Genomic DNA, 25,201 nt, shown 5'->3' with positions numbered 1-25,201 from the left:
ATACTAGGTGGGGGGGAGGCGAGAAATTGTGTTGATCCTTTGAGTCAAATCATCTTGCTTCTGGCTTGAAGAAGATCCATTTGCAGGCATTCGGATGGTCATATTTTGGATTGACGTCTGACTTGCATAGGCCTTTGTAGTGTAGAAGGTGAAAGGGTTTCAAGTGAGCGGCAGGAGATAGTGTTGGGTTACCCCGTTATTCGGCACCCCCGTGTCGGGGTCGCCTATGAGCAGGAGAAGCTGTGGGGCTGTTGTCTGCAGGATTCCTGGATCCTGGGGGTGTGTTGATCCTTGGAGAGTTGGATCTTCTTATGTGGAACTCATCGCGGACTGGGATGGCATCCATGGAGCTGGACCTTCTGAGTTGGGGAGGTCTGAGAGAGCGGTACCAGTCAGGCAGTTCGATAAGCGGGATGTTCAGAATTTCACAGAATGTGGTGAGGTCTTCGGGTACTCTGAGGTTAGCTGTTCGTCCTTGTGTTGATGCTGAGAGGCAGAAAGGGAATTTCCAGCGGTATTGAATTCCGTTTGTGCGTAGTAGATCAAGGAGAGGGCGTAGGTCTCTCCTATTTTGCAGAGTGATAGGCGATAAATCTTGAAAGATTTTTATTTCTGAGCCTTGGCAAGAGAGATTGCGACGATCTCTGGCCCTGCGAAGGATCTCCTCTTTCAGCTTAAAGTTAACTAGGCAGCATACCACATCTCTGGGAGGGTCAGTATCTCTACCCCGGGGTCTCAGGGCCCTGTGTAAACGTTCACATTCAATGGGGGTCTCAGGGGGTCTGCCTAGGAGATCGTTGAATACAGCTATGGTTGCCTGGGCAAGTTGGGTATGATCGATCGATTCTGGCATGCCTCTTACCCGTAGGTTGTGTCATCTGCCATGATTGTCCAGGTCTTCCATGTATCTGTATAGGTCTCTGAGCTGAACGGAGTGTGCTTGTGATGAGTTCTGGAGTCTGTGGATGGCATTCTCACTGTGTGCTGTTGTTTCTTCAATGTTATCCATGCGGACCGTTATGGACTGGATGTCTCTCCTCAGGTCAGAGATGACTGCTGCGAAGGTGGCTTTGATGTCTTCTGCCACTGTTCTGAGGTCCCCTATGTTCAGGGGGTGTTCTGTCAGCACATGTTGTGAGGGCGTTTGTGTCCTGTGTCTGCCAGAGGGGCTGAGGCTGGAGGAGCGCGCTGTGGCCGAGTAGGCCTGAGATGAAGCCGGGGCCTCGCGTGGCTGCGTCCGGAAGATTTCCGGGATGCTGCGGCCCGCTTGTGAGTCGGGTCTCCGCGGAGATCGGGAACGGGATGGGGATGAGCTTCCCTTAGATTTCCCCATGTTTTTGGCTCGTGGATGGCTCTGAAAAGCTTTTGTTAAACCCTCTGAGGACCGGAGCGCAGGGATCAGGCGTCCATTAGAGTCCGGCGCCAAGCCACGCCCCCTGTACTTCTTCCTGTGTGGTGTTTCCTGTTCCTGCTGGGTCATTTCAGTAAACATGGCTTCTGTACAGTAATGGCTTGTGCTGTCTCTTTACATATATCACATCAAACACAAACTGGCCAATTTGGGTCAGTTTGTTCAACAGTTTGGCAAATCATGTATAATCCGAATCTTATCCCTAACAATAAGTATAGTAAGAAACGCAAAAATACAGCCATTTTGCAACTATAAAATGACAAATCTTCCTGAATCAGTGCAGGTCAGGATGCTGTTCCATTCTATTTTCATGCCTTTTAAAAAATGCCGGTTGCAGCATTTTTGGAACAATTTCAAGTGCATTTTCCATGGGGATTAATAACACTACATTCAAAACATATGGTCTATGTTTAAAAAAATAATACACCATCCTCCGGCTTGTGCTGTCTCTTTACATATATCACATCAAACATAATGGGGGTTATTTACTAAAGCAAAATCCACTTTGCACTGCAAGTGCACTTGGAAGTAAAGTCGCTGTAGATCCGAGGGGGACACGCAAGGAAAATAAAAAACAGCATTTTAGCTTGCACATGATTGGATGATAAAATCAGCAGAGCTTCCCCTCATATCAGATCTACCCCTTAGATTTAGAGTGGCTGCACTTCCAAGTGCACTTTCAGTGCAAAGTGGATTTGCCTTTCGTAAATAACCCCCAATGTCAAAAGATTTCTGGATCCATGCTCTTTCTACACACTTGATGCCGAGAGCCTGCTAGCCTTGATGTGAGTGTTCTTGGAACTGATTGTGCCTCCTAACAATTGCAGTCCTGTCCTGGATGCTGAGTATTTGCAGCAAGGAAAACAGCATCATGGCAGCTAACAGCATTCCTCTTCCTGGGGCAATGAGGGTGAGGGGAGATGTCAGCAGTAACTGGGACAATTTCAGGGCAGAGTTTGAGGACTACTCCCTAGTCACAGGGTTAAATGAGAAGCCTGCAGCAGTGCAAGCACCCACACTGAGAAGGGTGATGGGCAGTGAATGCCTCCATGTTTACAATCATAATCTGAACCTCACAGAGGAGCAAAAGAGTGACACCAAAACCATTCTGGATGCATTAGAAGCTTTCTTCAGCAGAGGCGTCGTCAGGGGGTGGCTACTGAGGCTACAGCCCCGAGCCTGGGGCTAATAGCCCCGAGTCTCTTGTCCCAGTCCTAGAATGCAGGGGACAGGGGCAGACTGAGCCATGGTAGCTCTGGCTCTGGCTCCAGATCCGCCCCCGCCTGACTCTACTCTTGGTCACTGGTTGCTATAGCCGCCTAGCGGCTAGCAACCAGTGACGTCACTGCCCACTGTGCCCACACTGCCCAGCATTCAAAGCGGAGGAGGATTGCACTTCCTCCTCCTCCACGCTAGTGCTCATGGGGCCTGCCATTTCTGGACTGGAGCGTCCCTCCGGTGGAGTGCAGAGCAGCAGGGATGGGGATACCTGGGCAGCAAGGAAGAGCCCAGGAGGGAGAGAGAGAAGACACCCCCATCCTGAGCAGCATCCCCAGTGCCTCTCAGAGCCTGCACTCCACCTATCAGTCCTCTCCCAGCGCGCTGTGACTGGAAGAGGAAGAAGGCGGGAATTACAATTCGGCCGCCGTGAGACATCGATCGGCGCTCGGGCGGGGGGCTCTCCTCCTCTCCTCTGGCTGCCTCACACACCAGCACCACGGCTGAGCTGCTGCTGCAGGACCTGGACACATGAAGTCTGTCTCCTTCTGATCAGGTAGGTCAGTCAGTGTGTGTATGGCAGGTACCAGGTCAGTGTATGTATATCAGGTAGGTCAGTGTATGTAGGTCAGTGTGGGTCAGATAGGTCAGTGTGGGTCAGGTAGGTCAGTGTGGGTCAGGTAGGTCAGTGTATGTCAGGTAGGTCAGTGTGGGTCAGGTAGGTCAGTGTGGGTCAGGTAGGTCAGTGTGTGTGGGTCAGTGTATGTAGGTCAGTGTGGGTCAGGTAGGTCAATGTATGTCAGGTAGGTCAGTGTGGGTCAGTAGGTCAGTGTATGTAGGTCAGTTTATGTCAGGTAGGTCAGTGTGGGTCAGGTAGGTCAGTGTGGGTGGGTCAGTGTATGTAGGTCAGTGTGGGTCAGGTAGGTCAGTGTGGGTCAGGTAGGTCAGTGTATGTAGGTCAGGTAGGTCAGTGTATGTCAGGTAGGTCAGTGTAGGTCAGTGTATGTAGGTCAGGTAGGTCAGTGTATGTCAGGTAGGTCAGTGTAGGTCAGTGTATGTAGGTCAGTGTAGGTCAGTGTATGTCAGGTAGGTCAGTGTGTGTAGGTCAGTGTGGGTCAGGTAGGTCAGTGTGTGTAGGTCAGTGTGGGTCAGGTAGGTCAGTGTGGGTGGGTCAGTGTATGTAGGTCAGTGTAGGTCAGTGTGGGTCAGGTAGGTCAGTGTGGGTCAGGTAGGTCAGTGTATGTAGGTCAGTTTATGTCAGGTAGGTCAGTGTGGGTCAGGTAGGTCAGTGTGGGTAGGTCAGTGTGGGTCAGGTAGGTCAGTGTATGTAGGTCAGTGTGGGTCAGGTAGGTCAGTGTGGGTCAGGTAGGTTAGTGTATGTCAGGTAGGTCAGTGTGGGTCAGGTAGGTCAGTGTGGGTCAGGTAGGTCAGTGTGTGTGGGTCAGTGTGTGTAGGTCAGTGTGGGTCAGGTAGGTCAGTGTAGGTCAGGTAGGTCAGTGTGGGTCAGATAGGTCAGTGTATGTAGGTCAGTGTGGGTCAGGTAGGTCAGTGTGGGTCAGTGTATGTCAGGTAGGTCAGTGTATGTAGGTCAGTGTGTATCAGGTAGGTCAGTGTATGTCAGGTAGGTCAGTGTGTGTAGGTCAGTGTGTATCAGGTAGGTCAGTGTATGTCAGGTAGGTCAGTGTATGTAGGTCAGTGTATGTCAGGTAGGTCAGTGTATGTAGGTCAGTGTATGTCAGGTAGGTCAGTGCATGTCAGGTAGGTCAGTGTATGTAGGTCAGTGTATGTCAGGTAGGTCAGTGTATGTAGGTCAGTGTATGTCAGGTAGGTGGGTCAGTGTGTGTATGTCAGGTAGGTCAGGCAATGCCCCTGTTCTTCAGACCCTCTAAAAATGTCATATATGAAAGATATATATTTGGCTGCTGCAAGCTGTGAGTATGGCTCTCTGAGAGATGAACTTATTTGTGATAAAATACTTTTGGGTATCACTAGTGAAAGCACATGCCGTCACACATTGAGGAAACATGATTTGGACCTACAAACAGCATCTGAGATATGCCGCACTGCAGAACTTACTGACAAACATATGAAAGCTATGGAGCAGGATAAACTGATTGACAATATCAATGCAGCCTCTAAACAACAGCAAAACTTCAAAAACCACCAGCATAAGTTTCAGCACTAGGGTCACCTACACAACTCACCTGGGAGGAAGCCTGCATCATGCAAGTATTGCGGCAATGTGCATGTACGAGAGAAAGAAAAGTGTCCTGCATATGGGAAAATCTGTACTGCATGTGGTAAACCAAATCACTTTGCAAGAGTGTGTCTCTCCAGTAACATTGAAGCAAGGAAGCTGCACACAATTGAGCAAATGTCAGATCCGGAGGACGCACACCTGCTTAGCACTGATATGGTTTACTCCTCAGAATGCATTGGTGCTCTAAACACAAAGGGCAAAAAATGGTTTGTAAACCTCAGATTAAACAATATAATCCAACCCTGCCAGCTGGACTCGGGTGTGATGTCATGAGCATAAAGGACAAAATGAAACTGGCACCCAGAGCACTCCTTCAGCCTAGTAGCACCAAACTAAAGTTGTATTCAGGGGAACTAATGTAATCATTGGGCTATTCCAAACAGAATGCAGCATACATGATTGTATACACAAACTGAACTTTGAGATTATTGATGCCGATCAGAAACCCCTATTATCGGGTTCAACGTGTGAGCACCTTGGACTGATGCTGTTCCCCATTCCTGCTGAGCTACATAATGTTGATAATCCTGCAAAATCTCTGACTAGGCCACTGACAAAACAGCAAATTCTTCACACCCGATAGTCTTTGTTCCAGGAGAGGTTCGTTTTGAACTTGATCCTACCATTCAACCTGTACAATGTGCCCCACGCAATGTGCCTATTGCCATTAAGCCACAGGTTAAAGCTCAACTAGATAAACAGGAAGCTGAAGGACATCTAACTTCAGTATCAGAGCCTACAGATTGGATCAGTAACATAGTTGTTATCAGAAAGCCTGAGAAGATCCGAATATGCATTGATCCCAAGTTTCTGAATATGGCCCTGAAACGGTCACACTACTTAATGCCAACACTCGATGATATTTTGCACAAACTACCTAAAGCACATGTCTTCACACTTGTTGATGCTAGAGATGCCTTTTTAGAGTTCAAACTGGATGAAAAGAGCTACATGACCACGTTCTGGACTCCTTGGGGCAGAAATGGATGGCTCAAACTACCATGTGGAGTCTCTGCAGCACCTGAGGTATACCAGCGAAAGCAGCATGAACTATTAGGTGGTCTTCATGGAATTGAGCCAATAGCTGATGACATTCTTATAGTTAACGGCGGTAATACAGGTGAGGAGGCTGAGCATGACCATGATGAAAAGTTAATAGTGCTACTGGATCGTTGTAGGCAGCTGATGCTGAGCCATAATGTAAAGAAATTGCAGTTCAAGGTGGAAGAAGTCCGTTTCCATGGATGTATCCTGTCTTCACAAGGCTTAAAATCTGACACGGATAAGATTAAAGCCATTGTGGACATGCCACAGCCTGCTGAGGCCAAAGCGGTGCAGAGATTTATTGGCTTTGTTACATACCTAGCAAAATTCCTGCCACACTTATCTGAGGTGTGTGAGCCATTAAGGCAACTTCTGGACAAAGATGCAGTTTGGCACTGGCTTCCCAAGCATGACCAGGCAGTAGAGGATATAAAATGCTTGGTCGCCTCTGCCCCAGTGTTGAAATACTATGATGTCGCAAAGCCTGTTACAATACAAAGTGACTCCAGTAAAAAGGGTCTAGGTTGTTGCCTTTTGCAGAAAGGTCAGCCAATTGCATATGCGTTCAGAGCTCTTTCCTCAGCTGAGCAAAATTATGCTCAAATTGAGAAGGAATGTTTAAGCATTGTATTTGCTTGCCAGCGATTCCATCATTAGCTTTATGGACAGGATTCAATTACAGCTGAAACTGATCACAAATCTCTGCCCCTTTTGTGTGCTCCCAAGCGTTTGCAGAGCATGATGCTTACATTGCAGCATTACAACCTCAATGTTGTCTACAAGCCAGGTTGTGAAATGTATATCAGCGATACCCTGAGCAAAGCTACGTCAGATAATGTGACACCTGGAGGTGAGCATGAGCATCGTACAATTTGTCTGCTGCATTAGGAACAAAATTTCTTTGCGTATATCAATCAAGCGGACTATCTTAATATCACAGATCAGTGACTACATCAACTCATACAGCACACTGACAGTGGTGCAACTTTACAAGCCAGGATGTGAAATGTATATCAGCGATACCCTGAGCAAAGCTACGTCAGATAATGTGACACCTGGAGGTGAGCATGAGCATCGTACAATTTGTCTGCTGCATTAGGAACAAAATTTCTTTGCGTATATCAATCAAGCGGACTATCTTAATATCACAGATCAGTGACTACATCAACTCATACAGCACACTGACAGTGGTGCAACTTTACAAGCTTTGAAGTCTATTGTTTTGAGTGGGTAGCCAGATGAAAAAGAGGCAGTACCTGGAATTGTAAGGGAATACTGGTCCTTTAGAGATGAGATCAGCATACAAAACGGTATCTTGTACAAAGGTCCAAGGGTCATCGTTCCGAAGTCAATGAAAGCAGAGATGTTATTACGCATACACTCCAGCCATATTGGTGGTGAAGCGTGCTACAGACAAGCTCATGATATTCTTTACTGGCCCAACATGCATGGCGAAATCAAAGACTTTGTCACTAATTGTCCACCTACCATGAATATGCCCATTTACAACAAAAAGAAACCATGATATCACATGAGATACCTAAACGTCCCTGGCAGATTATCAGTATGGACTTATTCAACTATGCAAGCAAGGAATACATGCTATTAGTCGATCATTATTCAGACTTCTGGGAAATAGACCTTTTACCCAACCTATCCACTGAAGCTACAATTAAGAGATGCAAGGCTCAGTTTGCACATCATGGCCAACCAGATACAGTGATCTCCGACAATGGCCCTCAGTTTGCAAGCCTACAATTCAGAAATGTTGCCACTGAATGGGAGTTTGAGCATGTTACTTCCTCATCACGTCATCCACAGGCTAATGGCAAAGCTGAATCAGCTGTAAAGATTGTTAAAAATGTATGCAAGAATGCACAAAGTGATGGCAAAGACCCATGGAAGGTCATTTTACATTAGAGAAACACTCCGACTGAAGGCATGGATAGTAGTCCAGCACAAAGACTGAAGTCATGGAAATTAAAGACCTCCTTACCAGTAGCAAATAGAGTGCTTGAACCCTCTGTCATACAAGGTGTTACAGAAGAGTTAAGGATTAAGAAACAAGTGTCAAAGGCACGATATGACACATCGGCCAGAGATTTGCCAGAATTTAATATTGGAGAACGAATCCGTATGAAACCATTACCTGGAGATCGGACAGGCCGTTGGAGAATAGGTACTTGTCTACAAAAGGTTGCACCACGCTCCTATCTTGTGGACGTTGAAGGAACTCTCTATTGCCACAATTGAGTGGATTTGAGAGTGGCAGAGCAGCCCGTTGGTAGATCACACTCACCCAGTATCACAAGGACATACTCACACATTGAGTGAGGCATGTAGAGAGGCAATGCCTCGTACCAACGGCAATGACAGTTCTGGGCAAGCAAGTACACCCGACAGCTGTCAAGCACAGAGCATGCCAGTACGTGATGAGAGGAGCCCAGTAACTTCAGAGAGGGTTAAAGGAATCCTCGCACAAGGGCCAGTCTTCACCCATAGTGGTAGATGTTCAAAACCACCTATGAGACTTAACCTATAGAATGTGTTATTGCTGTGTCTCTTCTGAATTTCACAATGTTCATTTATTAACACTAAAAGGGGAGATGTTATGGATGATATGTTTCTTTAAATTCAACTCTATGGTGCATCTCTGTTGTACTTCTTCCTGTGTGGTGTTTCCTGTTCCTGCTGGGTCATTTCAGTAAACATGGCTTCTGTACAGTAATGGCTTGTGCTGTCTCTTTACATATATCACATCAAACACAAACTGGCCAATTTGGGTCAGTTTGTTCAACAGTTTGGCAAATCATGTATGATCCAAATCTTATCCCTAACAATAAGTATAGTAAGAAACGCAAAAATACATGCTGTTCCATTCTATTTTCATGCCTTTTAAAAAATGCCGGTTGCAGCATTTTTGGAACAATTTCAAGTGCATTTTCCATGGGGATTAATAACACTACATTCAAAACATATGGTCTATGTTTAAAGAAATAATACACCATCCTCCGTTCTCAAGGTAGCACTCCCACTCTCTCCTGAATGCAGGGTATCGGTGCTGAAACAGAGCTGCCCATGATCCAAACACACTGAGGAAATGAAGGACACCTTCACACCAATGTGGTCACAATGTTCACCAATGTATTCCACAGACAACCACAACAGTAGTCCCTGCCCAGGGACCACCTCCCTATTCACCCAATAGGGCATGGTCGAACAGAAGCCCTATTGGGTGAAACACAGAGCAGGTGGTCTCTAAGTGGAGAGAATAAGGAGAAAATTGTATAAGATCCAAGTCTACCAGAATGTACTGTAATAGAGGGCACTCTGGTCATATTTCAAAATTAGAGAAAAACAGCATCTATACAAGCTGCTGAGCAAAAAAAAGCAAACTGAGAATTGAGGGCAACACAATGGCAGCCAGGGGGGAACACATGATATGCAGCGATTCCCAGTCTGTAGTTGGATGCTGAAATGCCATTTTTTTCAATTATGGGGGGGTCCCCAGCAGATAGGGATTGTTGTAGTGGTTGCACTGGAAAGCCTTGGAAATAAACAAAATCCATGCCTGTGCAAACAGGCTGGAGAATTGGCAGCATTTACTTTAGGCCCTCATTTTAAAGTAAACCTGCCACAAACTTGGGCAGTTCAAACTAAGCATACAATGAAAAATACATAAGAAGAGGAAACCTTTCATGAAAAAAGAACATTTAAGTGGTAATAAACCCCCAAAAAAACATAAAAAACATAACATGCTGGAGCTTACAGTACCAATCCTTACATTGGTTGTGTTTACTTGTCTTAAAGTACTAAGGGGCTTATTTATGAAAGGAAAATCCACTTTGCACTACAAGTGCAACTTGGAAGTGCAGTCCTTGTAGATCCGAGGGGGACATGCAAAGAAAATAAAAAAACAGCATTTTAGCTTGCACATGATAGGATGAAAAAATCAGCAGAGCTTCCCCTCATTTCAGATCTACCCCTTAGATTTACAGCGACTGCACTTCCAAGTGCACTTTCAGTGCAATTTCAAGTGCACTTTGCACTTGTAGTTTGCACTTGTAGTGCAAAGTGGCTTTGCCTTTCGTAAATAACCCCCTAAGTGTCATTTCTGCCTGCTGCTCTGTTTCTCTGCTATCAGTATAAATAACTTCTGACAGGTTTTCCTGACACCAAGAGAAAAATGGTGACAGGGGAGGGACCTCAAGCAAATTGAAAGTCTCGGGTCTGTTTCTGTGTACTGTGTGAAGGGGGTCGTGTCTCTCCCTTCTAATGAACTCTCAGAGCTCTCCTCACTGATATCTGCAGAGTGTAACTTCAGATACAACTTATGTAGGAGGATGTGTTTCATCTCTGCGTATCACCTGAGGATAGTCCATTCACTGGGTATATGTAAGGGTTTACAACCACTTTAAATGTGGTGGCAGCATTAGTTTCCCTTTTTTTAGTTTTTTCCTTGATTTTCATCTGGTGATTTAGCCAGTGACACACTTCCTGTCTTAGGATGATCATGTCTTTACTCTGAATGGAGGAGCAATTGAGACACCTTTGGATAGCAACATTGTTGATCTGAGGAGAGGGTAGTGTTAGATAAACTAATAGATTTAGATGGACTTGACTACTAAATTGTAGTTGATCTCCAGGTAACAATTTTGAAGTAGTCACAGCAACATTTTTTTTTTGGGATAAAGAATTCACACAAATAAATAAAAGCTGACCATTGTAAGCACCGCTGTCAGTGTAAATGGTTTGTCTCACCTAGGGATGAGTTTTTCAAAATTAAAAATGTGACTGCACCATAGTATTAAACATGTGCATCAATTCATCACCATATGTAAAAAATCATCAATAAAAAATACATTCAAAACAAAATATTAAAATGCCAATTATTCATAGATTTCTTATCATAAATATATAAAGTGTCCAGTGCAAATCAATGGTCCATTCTGTCCAATCACCAGTGTAAAAAATGAATCAACTAATGTCCAAATTGCTAACAAAAATCAAGTTCTTGTTTCTTCTGAACTAGGTTAGGGTTCGCACCAGGAGAGTTCTCTGAGTGAATGAGTTGCGGGTGGGGGATTCCCTTCCCTGCAATTGACATACACAAAGAGGCAGGGATGTTCATTACATCACTTGCCTAATGTAGTCACTGACATTCAAACCCGAGCACCTTTTGGAACAAACACACTCTCTCTAAAAAGGAAGTTTAAGAATAACAGACTTAATGGCCAGAAAAACAGATAAAATAAAGGCCTAAATAAGGTGAAAAAGTGCCCAAAAAATAGTGTAGCCACCACATCTAAAAGTTGATAAGCTTCAATATAATATATTTATGTTTTGGGGTCTAATACAACTTATATTGACGTTGTATACAAATGGTAACTTTTTCTTGTCCAAACCTCATTATTGGCCAAAAAGACGGCTCATCTCACAACCCACAAAGAGGCACAGGAAGGAGCAGGGAGCATCAAAGCTCATTTATTAGGAAATGCGTATAACTTAAGCTAGATCTACGAATTGTCTGTCATTTTTACAAATGGTAACCTCGGGTCACACTTTTTTCACTTGCTGAGTTTTAGTTTTACTTTAACCGCGTGATGTCAAGGCCAGTTTTTTTCATTTCTCACATTTGTAGTAAAATCAGTATTTTACCATGTATGTGAGCCATGATAGTGCAGCCATGATCCTGGTATAACCACTTGATCCTAAGGCCATATACATGGTCCACTTTATTAGGTACACCTGTTCAATTGCTTGGTAACACAAATTGCTAATCAGCCAATCACATGGTAGTAACTTAATGCATTTAGGCATCTAGACGTAGTGAAGTCAACTTGCTGAAGTTCAAACCGAACATCAGAATGGGAAAGAAAGGGGATTTAAGTGACTTTGAATGTGGCATGGTTGTGGGTGCCAGACGGGCTGGTCTGAGTATTTCAAAAACTGATGATCTCCTGGGATGTTCATGCTTACAGAGAATGGTCAGAAAAAGAGAAAATATCCAGTGAGTGGCACCTGTGTGGATGAAAATGCCTTGTTGATGTCAGAGGAGAATGGGCAGACTGGTTTGAGATGACAGAAAGGCAACAGTAACGCTACCCCTATTATCTCTCGGGTATCCTATGGTCAACCTCCACACTCAACCACATACTCTCCTCTTTTGACACCTTAGTTGCTCAATCACTAACCCTTTGCACACGTTCTAAATCCAAACTTAGTTTGGTGTCCTCTGTTCCCCTCAAATTTATCCTTTTTAGGAGAACCCACCTTTATTCCAGGAGGAGTAATTGCTACCTTCCATCTCCTACGCACGCAGAAACAAATTCCACTTTGGGAGTTCTACCACTACTTGCAGATTAGGCACTTCTATACCTCCCATCATTTTCTCTCCCCAACCTCCCCAACTACATTCTATGAAAGGCTCTGTCGTGACTCTCCCAGAGGTAAGGGTCTCATCTCAGACCTCTACAAATCAGCTATTGCTTCCAATTTTACTAGTATATGAGCAAATGGGAGGCTGACTGTGATACACAATTTATTGCGGAAGACTGGCATATTATGCTGGATAATTTGCAATTAGAGAGACTGCATTTAAAGTTCTGACTGGGTGGTATTACACACCCTCTAAACTCCAAGCTATCTTTCCAAGAACCTCAGGTCTCTGTTTTCGTGGTTATCCTATTATAGGTTCCTTCAAACACACCTTTTGGGAATGCGGGCAACATTCATCAGTGTGGGGCAAGATATCTACAGTAGCCTCAGCGATTTTAGGCACATCTTTAAATCTTCAATGCCAATGTGACTTATTGGCACTCAAATTCCAGGTGTCTTACGTAAAGAAGAAAGGCTAATTCACACTATCTGTGTATCAACTACATGGGCCATTGCTCTACATTGGAAGTCCCCAACAGTTTCCTTATCTACAATACTGGATAGAGTTGATGGTGTCATGTTAATGGAAAGGATCCAATATACCTTACAGGATAAGATGCACATATTGTCCCCTAAGTGGGATGCATGGAAGACTCATCTGCAGATCCTGATACCCTGAACTGATATAGTACTTGATGATGTTATCATAGGTTAAAGAATCAGTGCCACTAGGCACAATTCTGACTCTCCATATACAGTGGGACAAAAAAGTATTTAGTCAGCCACCAATTGTGCAAGTTCTCCCACTTAAAAAGATGAGAGAGGCCTGTAATTGTCATCAAAGGTATACCTCAACTATGAGAGACAAAATGTGGAAACAAATCCAGACAATCACATTGTCTGATTTTTGAAAGAATTTATTTGCAAATTATGGTGGAAAATAAGTATTTGGTCACCTACAAACAAGCAAGTTTTCTGGCTCTCATAGACCTGTATCTTCTTCTTTAAGAGGCTCCTCTGTCCTCCACTCATTACCTGTATTAATGGCACCTGTTTGAACTTGTTATCAGTATAAAAGACACCTGTCCACAACCTCAAACAGTCACACTCCAAACTCCACTATGGTGGAGACCAAAGAGCTGTCGAAGGACACCAGAAACGAAATTGTAGACCTGCACCAGGCTGGGAAGACTGGATCTGCAATAGGCAAGCAGCTTGGTGTGAAGAAATCAACTGTGGGAGCAATAATTAGAAAATAGAAGACATACAAGACCACTGATAATCTCCCTCGATCTGGGGCTCCACAGAAGATCTCACCCCGTGGGGTCAAAATGATCACAAGAACGGTGAGCAAAAATCTCAGAACCACACGGGGGGCCTAGTGAATGACCTGCAGAGAGCTGGGACCAATGTAACAAAGGCTACCATCAGTAACACACTACGCCGGCAGGGACTCAGATCCTGCAACGCCAGACGTGTCCCCCTGCTTAAGCCAGTACATGTACGGGCCCGTCTAAGGTTTGCTAGAGAGCATTTGGATGATCCAGAAGAGGATTGGGAGAATATCATATGGTCAGATGAAACCAAAGTAGAACTGTTTGGTAGAAACACAACTCGTCGTATTTGGAGGAGAGAGAATGCTGAGTTGCAACCAAAGAACACCATACCTACTGTGAAGCATAGGGGTGGCAACATCATGCTTTGGGGCTGTTTCTCTGCAAAGGGAACAGGAAGACTGATCTGTGTACATGAAAGAATGAATGGGGCCATGTATCATGAGATTTTGAGTGCAAACCTCCTCCCATCAGCAAGGGCATTGAAGATGAAACGTGGCTTCGTAAGAAGCATTTCAAGGTCCTGGAGTGGCCTAGTCAGTCTCCAGATCTCAACCCCATAGAAAACCTTTGGAGGGAGTTGAAAGTCCATGTTGCCCAGTGACAGCCCCAAAACATCACTGCTCTAGAGGAGATCTGCATGGAGGAATGGGCCAACATACCAGCAACAGTGTGTGACAACCTTGTGAGGACTTACAGAAAACGTTTGACCTCTGTCATTGTCAACAAAGGATATATAACAAAGTATTGAGATTAACTTTTGATATTGACCAAATACTTATTTTCCACCATAATTTGCAAAGAAATTCTTTCAAAAATCAGACAATGTGATTGTCTGGATTTGTTTCCACATTTTGTCTCTCATAGTTGAGGTAAACCTATGATGAAAATTACAGGCCTCTCTCATCTTTTTAAGTGGGAGAACTTGCACAATTGGTGGCTGACTAAATACTTTTTTGCCCCACTGTATGCCTGGAGATGGAAGACGTCTGACTTCTCTTAGCAAACATGTCTCCTATAAGTAGGACTCTTTGCTCAAAGCTCTGTGACAGCTTAGGCTGTCATTATGGCCCTGTAATCAAAGATGTTCAGAATGTGAAAAATAGTTCCTAAAATTAGAAATGGTTTTAATAAAATAGTGCTAAAGATTGGCATGTTAACAGTAGGCTTTAGAGTGGGCCCCATGTGTGGTAGCTGAAAATACCAAGGCTAAAAAACTGTGTCCCTGGTTAATAAAAACAGAACTGACAATCCTGAATCTACTAGAGAATATGAAGATGAAAAAAGTGGGAATACTTTCACTCATGATGTTTGATAAATCTTTTCTTATGCAAAAATATACTTCACATCCAAAAAGATGACAATATTATGGATTTAGACAAATACTCCCATTGGAAAAAGTCAAAAGATAAGAACCACTTTTTTGTGCATTTTGTGGGTTATTTACGAAAGGCAAATACACTTTGCACTGCAAGTGCACTTGGAAGTGCAGTCGCTCTAAATCTAAGGGGTAGATCTGAAATAAGTGGAAGCTCTGCTGATTTTATCATCCAATCATGTGCAAGCTAAAATGCTGTTTTTTATTTTCCTTGCATGTCCCCCTCGGATCTACAGCGACTGCACTTCCAAGTGCACTTGCAGTGCAAAGTGAATTTTCCTTTAGTAAATAACCCCATATGCTTTCTGCAAGTTGAGATACAAACTTGTATCTGCTTAGGATGGGGTCCCAAAAAAGCATTTGTTTGTGGAACAAAACATTCATAGGCCTTTATCATAAGAAAATGTAGCCCAGTTCAGCATGCCACAACTAAATGACAACTTATGATAATGATCCTCTCTTCATTAGTACCATATATAGTTTATAACTTGCTCCTTGCCAGTGTGGCAAATGTGTGCCAAGTGGTGCAACATGAACTCATTATAATAAAACTGTTATGACCGGAACTCTAAAGCTGTTCAGTTTTTAAGATATGAAACGACATATCTAACATTTTCATATTATTACCAGTATGTCTATGAATATTTTTAATCCAGTAAGTAAAAGCATAATAATTTCCTAATAATATAAAACACAATTCCATTCCCTTTTAGTCCATTACTCCTCTGCTACTCTGTATGATGTTGTTAAAATGTTATTATCCCTAATATAATTTGTAGCATACTGCAGTGTATAGATATACTGCATTATGGGTGTTTAGCAGCGGCTGGTATCAGATAATCCTGACTATGTCATTTGTGAGCAATTAGTGCAGTTTATTACATCAAAATGACCATCTCAGCAAAATATGAAATAATGAACCTAATGAAAGAAATTAGGTTACCTACCTGGACACAGGCACTGTGGTTATTGAGAATATGGATTTAAAATTGAACTTAGTCCTGGGAAGGTGCTCCACATATTAACCGTCTGCCGCAGAAAAGAGAGAGAGAGAAGGAGATTTCACAATGTGATCTCAGCAAGCAAAGTCATATAGAGAACATCCTGTGTTTTGCCTTCCATAAACTGCATGTTAATCACTGCTGAACCAGTCTGCGAGCATTGTAGAACTGCCATCAAATCAAGCATTTTTAGCTGTAAGCTCCAGATTTATCTGCTTGAGCCTTTCAGCCAGCACCATAACCTGTATATGTTGAACTATGAAGCATTTCACTGCAGTGACTGTATGCAGAAAATGTTCCCAGTGACTGCAGCCACCCCTTTCAGTCCGCCCGGAGACAGTGAAATGAGAGCAGCATACATAATTCAATGCACTAAAATCTTCCTGCACTTCCTGTAGCCTTCATTGCAGCCAGTAATGGGATATTGATTACAGAGATGATGCAGGTTTTTAAACTTTTTTATTTTTTTTAAGCCACCAAACAAACAATAGGTATGCTTATGCTTTTCAGTGATATTCAATTTTCTACAAACATAAATTAAAATAAAATGCTCGGAAGTCTGCCATGCCACTTACGTTTTCTCTTTGAAGTTGCTGCATCTTTTTTACCTAGCACAATGTCATCTAAGCCTGGTTTGTTAAATGTTTTTTATAATGCAGACTTGTTCTATGTTACTAAAATATGCTAAAATGCATACAGATTTCAAATATGTTTCATGTTCAAGAATAACATCCCTATCACACCTATACCTCGTGAGATCCACCTTACATGGAACACACAGGTCACATGTAACACCTGGAATATAGCTGTCCTGCTCTAGGTCCGGCTAAACAATACAACCAAGGCCCATCACATCGCTGTTAAGAAAACCTACCATGCACACTAATGCACGTTCAAATACAGTAAAACCTTGGTTTGAAAGTAACTTGGTTTGAGAGCGTTTTGCAAGACAGGCAAAATTTTTAAACAAATTGTCTTGATATACAAGTAGCGTCATGTCACAACTGAGTATAAAAGAGGAGAGAGGCATCTCTAATGCCCCATACACACGATCAGAAATTCCGTCAGAAAAAACCTGGATGGTTTTTCCGACGGAATTCCGCTCAAGCTTGCCTTGCATACACACGGTCACACAAAAGTTCTCTGAACTTTCGACCGTCAAGAATGCGGCGACGTACAACACTACGACGAACCGAGAAAATGAAGTTCAATGCTTCCGAGCACACGTCGAATTGTTTCCGAGCATGCGTGATTTTTTGCGCGTCCAAATTGCATACAGACAAACGCATTTTCGGATAGGAACTTTTTCCGACCGAAACATAGAGAACCTGCACTCAATCTTTTGCTAGCTGGAATTCTGCCAGCAAAAGTCCGATGGAGCATATACACGGTCAGAATTTCTGACCAAAAGCTCACATCCAACTTTTGCTGGCGGAATTTCTGATCGTGTGTACGGGGCATAAGTGTAGCAATATGGTTACATTTAATGAAGGTACAACATTTAGCAACCCACATGGTTGATGATTAAAAGAGGCACATCTAAGTATGCAGGCAACCAGAGTAAAGCTGTCCACATAGACAGTCCTCCTGACTGCCATCAATGTCATCCCTTCCACGCTGCGCTCCATGAGCGGTTCAAGTCTTGCTTTCAGGATAGTCTTCCCGGTCACGATTGCAGACTGACAGTGGTGAGAGCCGGCGGTGCGGAGGATGTCTATGTGGACAGCTTTACCCCGGATGCCTGCATACTTAGATGTGTCTGTTTTAATCATCAACCATGTGAGTTGCTAAATGTCGTACCCTTATTAAAAGTAACCATATTGCTACACATAGAGGCGCCTCTTTTCTCTTTTATACTCGGTAGTTCCTGCTGGATTTTTCTTCTAATTCCCTTGTGGATGGACTTTTTCTGGTTATACAACCTATTACATTGCTACAATCTTTTTATATAGACTATAAACTGAAAGACCTATGAATAAATGGTTGTGGAACGAATCATCTGAGTTTCCAAGATTTCTTATGGGGAAATTCGCTTTGATATACAATTGCTGTTGATTACAAGCATGTTTCCGAAATGAATTATGCTCGCAATCCAAGTTTTTCCTGCTTAACAAATTAATGAGCAAGAGAGCTCGCTCATACTGATCTGCATCCCAAACCACTGCTGCTTGTACACCATTTTGGGCTGCAGAGTCGTGCAGTGGGGAGGAACATTATTTGAACAAATGTGACACTTTATGTCACTGCACAGCAGCACTACTGATGCAGAGCAGACATGCAGAGCGCTGCGATATTGCGCAAAATGATGGATAATATCGCACTGCTCTGAACCGCAGTGTAACACTGCATTCTGCTCTGAACGTGACACACAGAAAACTATTGTTTTCGGTATGCCATTGCAGTTACCTGCTTTTTTCCATGATGGGTCCTAACTAAGCACATAATAAAAACAATCAATTGTCCAAGAAGGAAAAAAAAAAGACCAACCTGCATGGTGCAAGGCCACTGTATACCACATTGAGGCAATAGGTAAAGCATCATATACAGATAACTTATTAATTGGAAGCAATGCCAGCATTGAAAATAAACTAACATCACAAAGGCTAGTACTCTTTCCAAGTGATGGATGTAACTATAAAAGACACACATGCACAACAGATTGTGGGATTGCCACATGCCAGGTTATGTTAATATATTACCCAGTTAGCCTCATACTGTATAGGAATTGTATGTGTATTTAGGGAAAGTGATTCTTCACCAAAGTGAAAAGAAATACACACATCCCATATAGTACAGATTAACTACTCTCAACCAGATTTGGATAGATAGCTAAAGTTTTTTGGTGCATATTTTTTTACATCATACTAGAAGAATCTAGAGGAATATGCCATGACTTTTCCTGGGACAGTAAGAGCAAGCAAAGGTAGCTACAGTGGTAGGCTAGAAGGTTCACGTGTCCCTTGGGCTACTAGCTGGACAAAAGCGATTCAGACCAATGAATGTACAAACTAGTTGTGACTGTGTATTCGTTTTTCTTCCTTTCCTCTATCCTTTCAGGTACCCACCACCACTTCACACACCATCCTATTCCAATCCACTGCCCTTTTCATCTTGTTCCATTTCCCTTCCCATGCACGCCCTGTTATCACATTCGAAGAGCACACTGTCTGGAATTTCTTGGTATACCATGTTTGTATATTTGTGGCCACCTCAGTGGAAAATATAAAAAGTGATAAATCATACCTGTTAATGTCTAGTGATACAAAATAGGTGATTAGAGTCCTTTGGTAAGTGACTACTGTAGTGGGATATTGATAAAACCACATCATTGCTATATACAAGCTTAGACGAAAGATGAATTCTCCTATCTATCTCCTATCAAGAGTCATATCTTTCTGCAGGAGCTTACTCTCTATTCTTCTCTGTCCTTGGCTACACCCAACCATTTCCTGTTTCCTATCCTCCTAGCTTAGTTCTTGATTGCATTCACTGCGACACTACTTTTTCCACCTAATTATGCTCCCTGAATCTTCTTTGATATATAACCTTCAGTCATTTATTTCATATGATTGGGCCATTTTAGGCAAGCAATATGTATTATTGCTTATAGCCTTGCACCCTTTTATCACAAAGCGTGCTACTATATCTTAATTTCCACATTCCATTTCCAAGAATGCCTGCATAAATTCATCTAAGCACCTTGCTATTAAATACATCAAGCCTTTCATAATTTATTTGTGACAGCGTCCAACATTCAGCTGCACACAAGATTTTGAATTGAAGGGTACCTGTTTTTACATAGGGACGCAGGCTGCACATAACTTATTAACCAAATGTATAATTCCCAGAGACAACCATTCGAAAAATAATAAAGAAAAACACTCCACACCAGAGTTGCGTAAACATTTTGGCTGCATCCCTTTTTAGTTTTAGGCTAAATTTAAAATAACCAAAACAACAGTAAACAATAGTAAATGCTTAGTTATCAATAAACCCAAGCAAATTCACATATTCTACAATACTAAAGTATTCCCACCCCCCACCCCAAAACCGGGGGTTGACATACCACAAACAAGTGCTCGCAACAGGAGGGGGGGGGAAGCTCACTTGCTGATTGATGACAGGCACCAGTGACAGTGACTCAGCCCTATATATAATAAGCCCCCCTGCATTTAAAAATTTTCCACCACACCTGATTGGGTACTTTACCTGGGCAACCCAGGTATGGGGGAAAATTTTTAAGGGGCAGTACACCTAAAACTACCAGACATACATACTAGCTAACACAACAAATGTAACAACAGTTTATGCAGGCACCCAAGTTCCCATGCAAGTGCGACCAAATAATGGTCCCACTTTAAACATACTTTAGTTTCTTCACTGATAATATTCTGTGAATTAAAGGAGTTATAAAGGCAGAAGGTTTTTTTATCATAATGCATTCTATGCAGGAAGATAAAAAGCCTTCTATGTGTAGTAGCCTCCCCAGCATCCCCTAATACTTACCTGAGCCCCATCTCTATCCAGCGATGTCCATGAGTCCGTCGGACATCCGGAACTCTCCCTCCTGATTGGCTGAGACACAGCAGCGGCTCTATTGACTCCCATGGCTGTCAATCAAAGTCAGTTAGCCAATCAGGAGAGAGAGAGGGGGCAGGGCCAAATGGCAGCTCTGTGTCTGCATGGAAACATGGAGTTGCAGCTCGGGTTGGGTGCCCCCATGGCAAGCTGCTTTCTGTGGGGGCACTCCACAGGAGGGAGGGGCCAGGAGCGGCGAAGAGAGACCCGAGAAGAGGAAGATCCAGGTTGCCCTGTACAGACCAACTGCACGGAGGAGGTATAACATGTTTGTTATTATTTATTTATTTTAAAACAAGACTTTACAGTCACTTTAACTTTTCAAAAGTATGAATTTACATGCCTTTTCCCTCAGAGATACTCTATCTCCTTAGTGCACTCAGAATCATTTGATAATTTGTCATGGGTACACCCCATATTAAACAAAGCTTGTTAGGAAAAAAAAAAAGAAATTATATATCTATCTATCTATCTATCTATCTATCTATCTATCTATCTATCTATCTATCTATCTATCTACCAAAAGAGTTTCAATAAGGCACAAGCTTCCAGCAGCTCCAAACGTCCTCAATACACAGGGGCTCACGCGTTCTGGCTTACAAACCTTGATCACAGCACTCAGAAGTATCTCGTCCCTCATCAAAATAACATCTTCACTGTGCATTGACCTCTCAAGACCCATGAGTGCCGCTCTCTTTTTTGGACTATATGTACTGCAGGCTTTTTTGCACAGACGGGTCCATTTTCTCTCTTTTTTTTTTTCATATTCTCTCCTTTGATGTAGTTGCCTGAATTCCCTTCTGATGCATTAGGTCTATATGATTTATGCTTTCCAGGAGTCACTCTGTCATATCTCTTCTCCATCCCTAATATCTTATCTGCTAGATACAGCTAGGTAAATCCATAATATCTGTATTTTTGTATACTTTGTTTTCCAACCTTTGATTCATATAGAGTTTGCATTCCAACCTGGGAATCAATATCTACTATAATTATCCTAGGGCATTTTTTATGCATTTTCTCTAACATGGTATACAAATGTACATTCTCCTCTTATGGGTTTTATTCTACTGGAACACGTGTGTTAATTATATAAGTGATCATTTTGATTCTGATTGTATATATGCCAGAGGCACCTGGGTCAGATGTGATAAGAAACCGCCACATGGTTAGAATAAATCCTTCAAAAGCTCACAAGAAAAACTTATTACAGTCACAACTACAAAATATAGGGAATATTGTTTTGTGTTACTTTACAATCATTCATATTTCATATAGCAAGTAGGTTTGTATCTTCTAGTCATCAATAATGTTTATCTCATATGAAATTCTCACATTCCACAAATCATTCATCCATTTCCCCTTGCCGGTTGCTTGATACTTAGGAAACCTTTCTGTCAAGGTTAACTCTCTTAGAGCAGTGTTTCTCAACCCCAGTCCTCAAGGCACCCTAACAGGTCATGTTTTCAGGATTTTCCTCAGATGAAACAGCTGTGGTAATCACTAAGGTAGTGAAACCGTTCAAGCACCTGTGCAAAATAATGGAAAGCCTGAAAACATGACCTGTTGGAGCGCCTTGAGGACTGGAGTTGAGAAACACTGTCTTATGCCGTGTACACACGACCGGTTTTCCCGTCGGAATAAACTCGGAAGGTTTTTCCGACGGAGTACAGACAGAATTCCACTGAAACTGTCTTGTGTACACACGATCACACCAAAGTCCGATTTCAATAGCCAGTAGCTTCCGTCTCGTACTTGCTTCAGAGCATGCGTCGTTTTTCCGTCGGAACAGCATACAGACAAGCGGTTTTCCCGATAGGAATTGGTTCTGTCGGAAATATTTAGAACATGTTCTATTTCTGGGTCCGTCAGAATTTTTGGAAAAAAAAGTCTGATGAGGCATACACAGGATTGAAATATACGATGAAAAGCTTCCGTCTGACTTTTTCTGTCGGACATTCGTGTGTACGCAGCATTAGAGGATGGATCTGACATTCCTAAAGAATGCTGTGCCCTTTGTAGTGGGCTGCTAGTTTCTACAAGCCCCTCTTTGCCTGTCTTGTTTGAGTGACCTTTACTTTCCCATCAGCATAACTCTTTGAGTCACAGGTGGACAGCAAAACTCCCTTCCATAATAGTGTTGTCATGAGGACAGGAACTCTGTGGAAATCTCTTCAACAGGTACAAGACGGAATCTAAACTTTGATAGAGGATATAACTCTTTCCATAAACTTAAAAATGACGGGTGTTACTCTTTAAGGAGCTTTATTTCCAATTTTGGGAAGTTCATAAATCTTACAATGAAACTGGAGTGTAAAAAAGATATATATATTTATAACTTGAAACAATACTCCCCCACCACCCAATTAAGCTACAGATATTTCCAGCTTGCAAAGCAATTGACACATGCTGTATAAACAGGGCTGAGAGATTGGTCTAGAGCAGGGGTCTCCAAACTTTGTGAAGAAAGGGTCAGATTACTGTACTTCAGACTTCAGGGATGCTGAAGTGTGGCCAGTGGGAGTAGAAAATGTCCCAGCGCGGGAGTAAACAATGCCTCAGGATTGGTGGTCAGTGGGGGGTAGAATATTACATAACACCTGTGGTCAGTAAGAGGAGGAATAGTGCCCCATCACTGGTATTGGTGGGAGGATTATTGCCAAGTGTTGGTATCGGTGGGTGGAATAGTACCCTATCGTTGGTGTCAGCGGATGGAATAGTGCCCCATTATTGGTTTCTGTGGTAGAAAAAGTGCCCCATTGTTGGTGTCAGTAGGAGGAAAAGTGCCTTGAATCAATGGAAGGAATAGTGTCCCAAGGGCTGGATAAAGGCAAGCAAAAAGCCACATCTGATCTACAAGCCACAGTTTGGAGACCACTAGTCTAGAACACTGCACTGAAACTATAAATAATATGATTTGGGGTCATAACAAGGATGTATTACAACAACTATAACTAGACAGGACTTCAAAATTACCATGAATAAAAACAATTAGGTTAGGTTTGGGAAATTGATACCCCCTTACATTTTACAACAGTAGAAGAAATAGCAATAGGTGTAATCTACTAACAAGTAAACACATAATGAAATAATTCACATTCTTAAAATAGGAGAGAATATTTTTCTCATGGTTTTTAAACTCCATTATTATAAATGCAGGCAGGAAAGAAAGGGTAAAAAACTATTACATTAAATAGGACCCTGTGAGCAAGAATTGAGCCAACTGACTGATGTGAGCTTATCTGTGTTTTTTGTTCAACAGTCAAACACATGTATAATATGAGAGGAGTAATACTGAAAGGATAGATTGTATGCAGGAATTTATCACACTTGTGATGAGCCTGTGCTGTTAAAAGGCTTTTTTGTTTGTTTGTTTTTAAGGACATGCTTTTCTTCAGTAGTGATTAGGGATGAGCCTTCTGTTCGGGTCGAACATGAGTTCAACTCGAACATTGGCTGTTTGCCCATTTGTCGAAAACCGAACATTATGGGCCGTTCGTGCCAAATTTTGTGCGATGCGTAACGGCCCATAATGCACTGCTGTATGATGATTGGCCAGAGCATGCACCATGACCTGCATACTTTGGCCAATCACAGCGCCCTCAGCCAATCATGGCTCAGGGGGACTAAGTCCACTCCCCACACTATATAAGGCCGCCTGCACGACGGCCTTGTGTAGTGTGTTGTTTGCGTGGACGGAGAAAGAGTGTCATTTAGATTGAGCAGGCAGGCAGATTTTATATATATATATATATATATATATATATATACATATACAGACAGTCATATATATATATATATATATATATATATATATATATATATATATATATATCTATCCACTGTATTCAGTTTAGCTAGATCTGACTGCAGGCCGTTCCTGGTGTACTCTTTCTAATATACTTCTGGCAGGCAGGTGATTCAGTTAGCTGCAGTGTTTTTAATATATATATACAGATAGTCTTGCATAGTGTATTTGGTATATACACATATACAGATAGTCTTGTATATATATATATACATATACATATATCACAGATACTCTTGTTGGGTGCAGGAATGGTCCCTGCTGTGAAATATTAGATCGTAAATTGTACATGCCCCTGTCAAACAGGGACAGAAAAATGTGGCCTTAGGCAGTGGTGGTGGTGCCCTAAACCAAAAATATTGTTGGAAGCTAGCCACATCAAGATTGAGGAGGAATAGGATAGTCACTCAGCATAGGCAGTCTTCAAGGGATCCCACATCCAAAGAAAAATGAATCAGTTACATCAGCATCAGGTGCTTGATAGCTGCTGCTGATCCAAGACTGATTCATTTTTATGAATGTGAGCCTATCAAGGTAGTCTGTGGACAGGCGCACTCTATGATCCCTTACAAACCCTTCAGCAGCACTGAATGTGCGTTCAGAAAGAATGCTGGATGCAGGACAGGCCAGTAGATCAATTGCATATTGAGCAAGTTCTGACCAGTGGTCCATCCTCAAGACCCAGTAACCCAGTGGATGCTCTGTTTGAAAGGTCTCCAAGTCTGCTCTTGCCCCTAGATATTCCTGCACCATGTAATACAGACGCTGGCGATGGTTGCTTGAACCGATCA

At 42.6% G+C, this 25,201-nt stretch overlaps 1 protein-coding gene across 2 annotated transcripts in view; it reads right to left on the bottom strand.

Annotated features, from left to right (window-relative positions):
- Window positions 1-25,201, bottom strand: part of CNTN1 (contactin 1) — a 296,184-nt gene that overhangs the window by 185,881 nt on the left and 85,102 nt on the right. The window contains exon 2 of one of the 2 annotated variants that reach the window (XM_073619929.1): window positions 15,971-16,052. The exons of the other annotated variant lie outside the window; for it this stretch is intronic. The gene's annotated coding sequence lies outside the window, so the exon portion shown is untranslated. The remainder of the gene's footprint in view (window positions 1-15,970; window positions 16,053-25,201) is intronic. 2 annotated transcript variants of the gene reach the window in all.

The sequence above is a fragment of the Aquarana catesbeiana genome, linkage group LG03 (assembly GCF_042186555.1).
Source record: "Aquarana catesbeiana isolate 2022-GZ linkage group LG03, ASM4218655v1, whole genome shotgun sequence".
Taxonomy (NCBI): Eukaryota; Metazoa; Chordata; class Amphibia; order Anura; family Ranidae; genus Aquarana; species Aquarana catesbeiana.
Note: the sequence above shows the minus strand (reverse complement) of the source record. Positions and strands in the feature narration are given on the sequence as shown.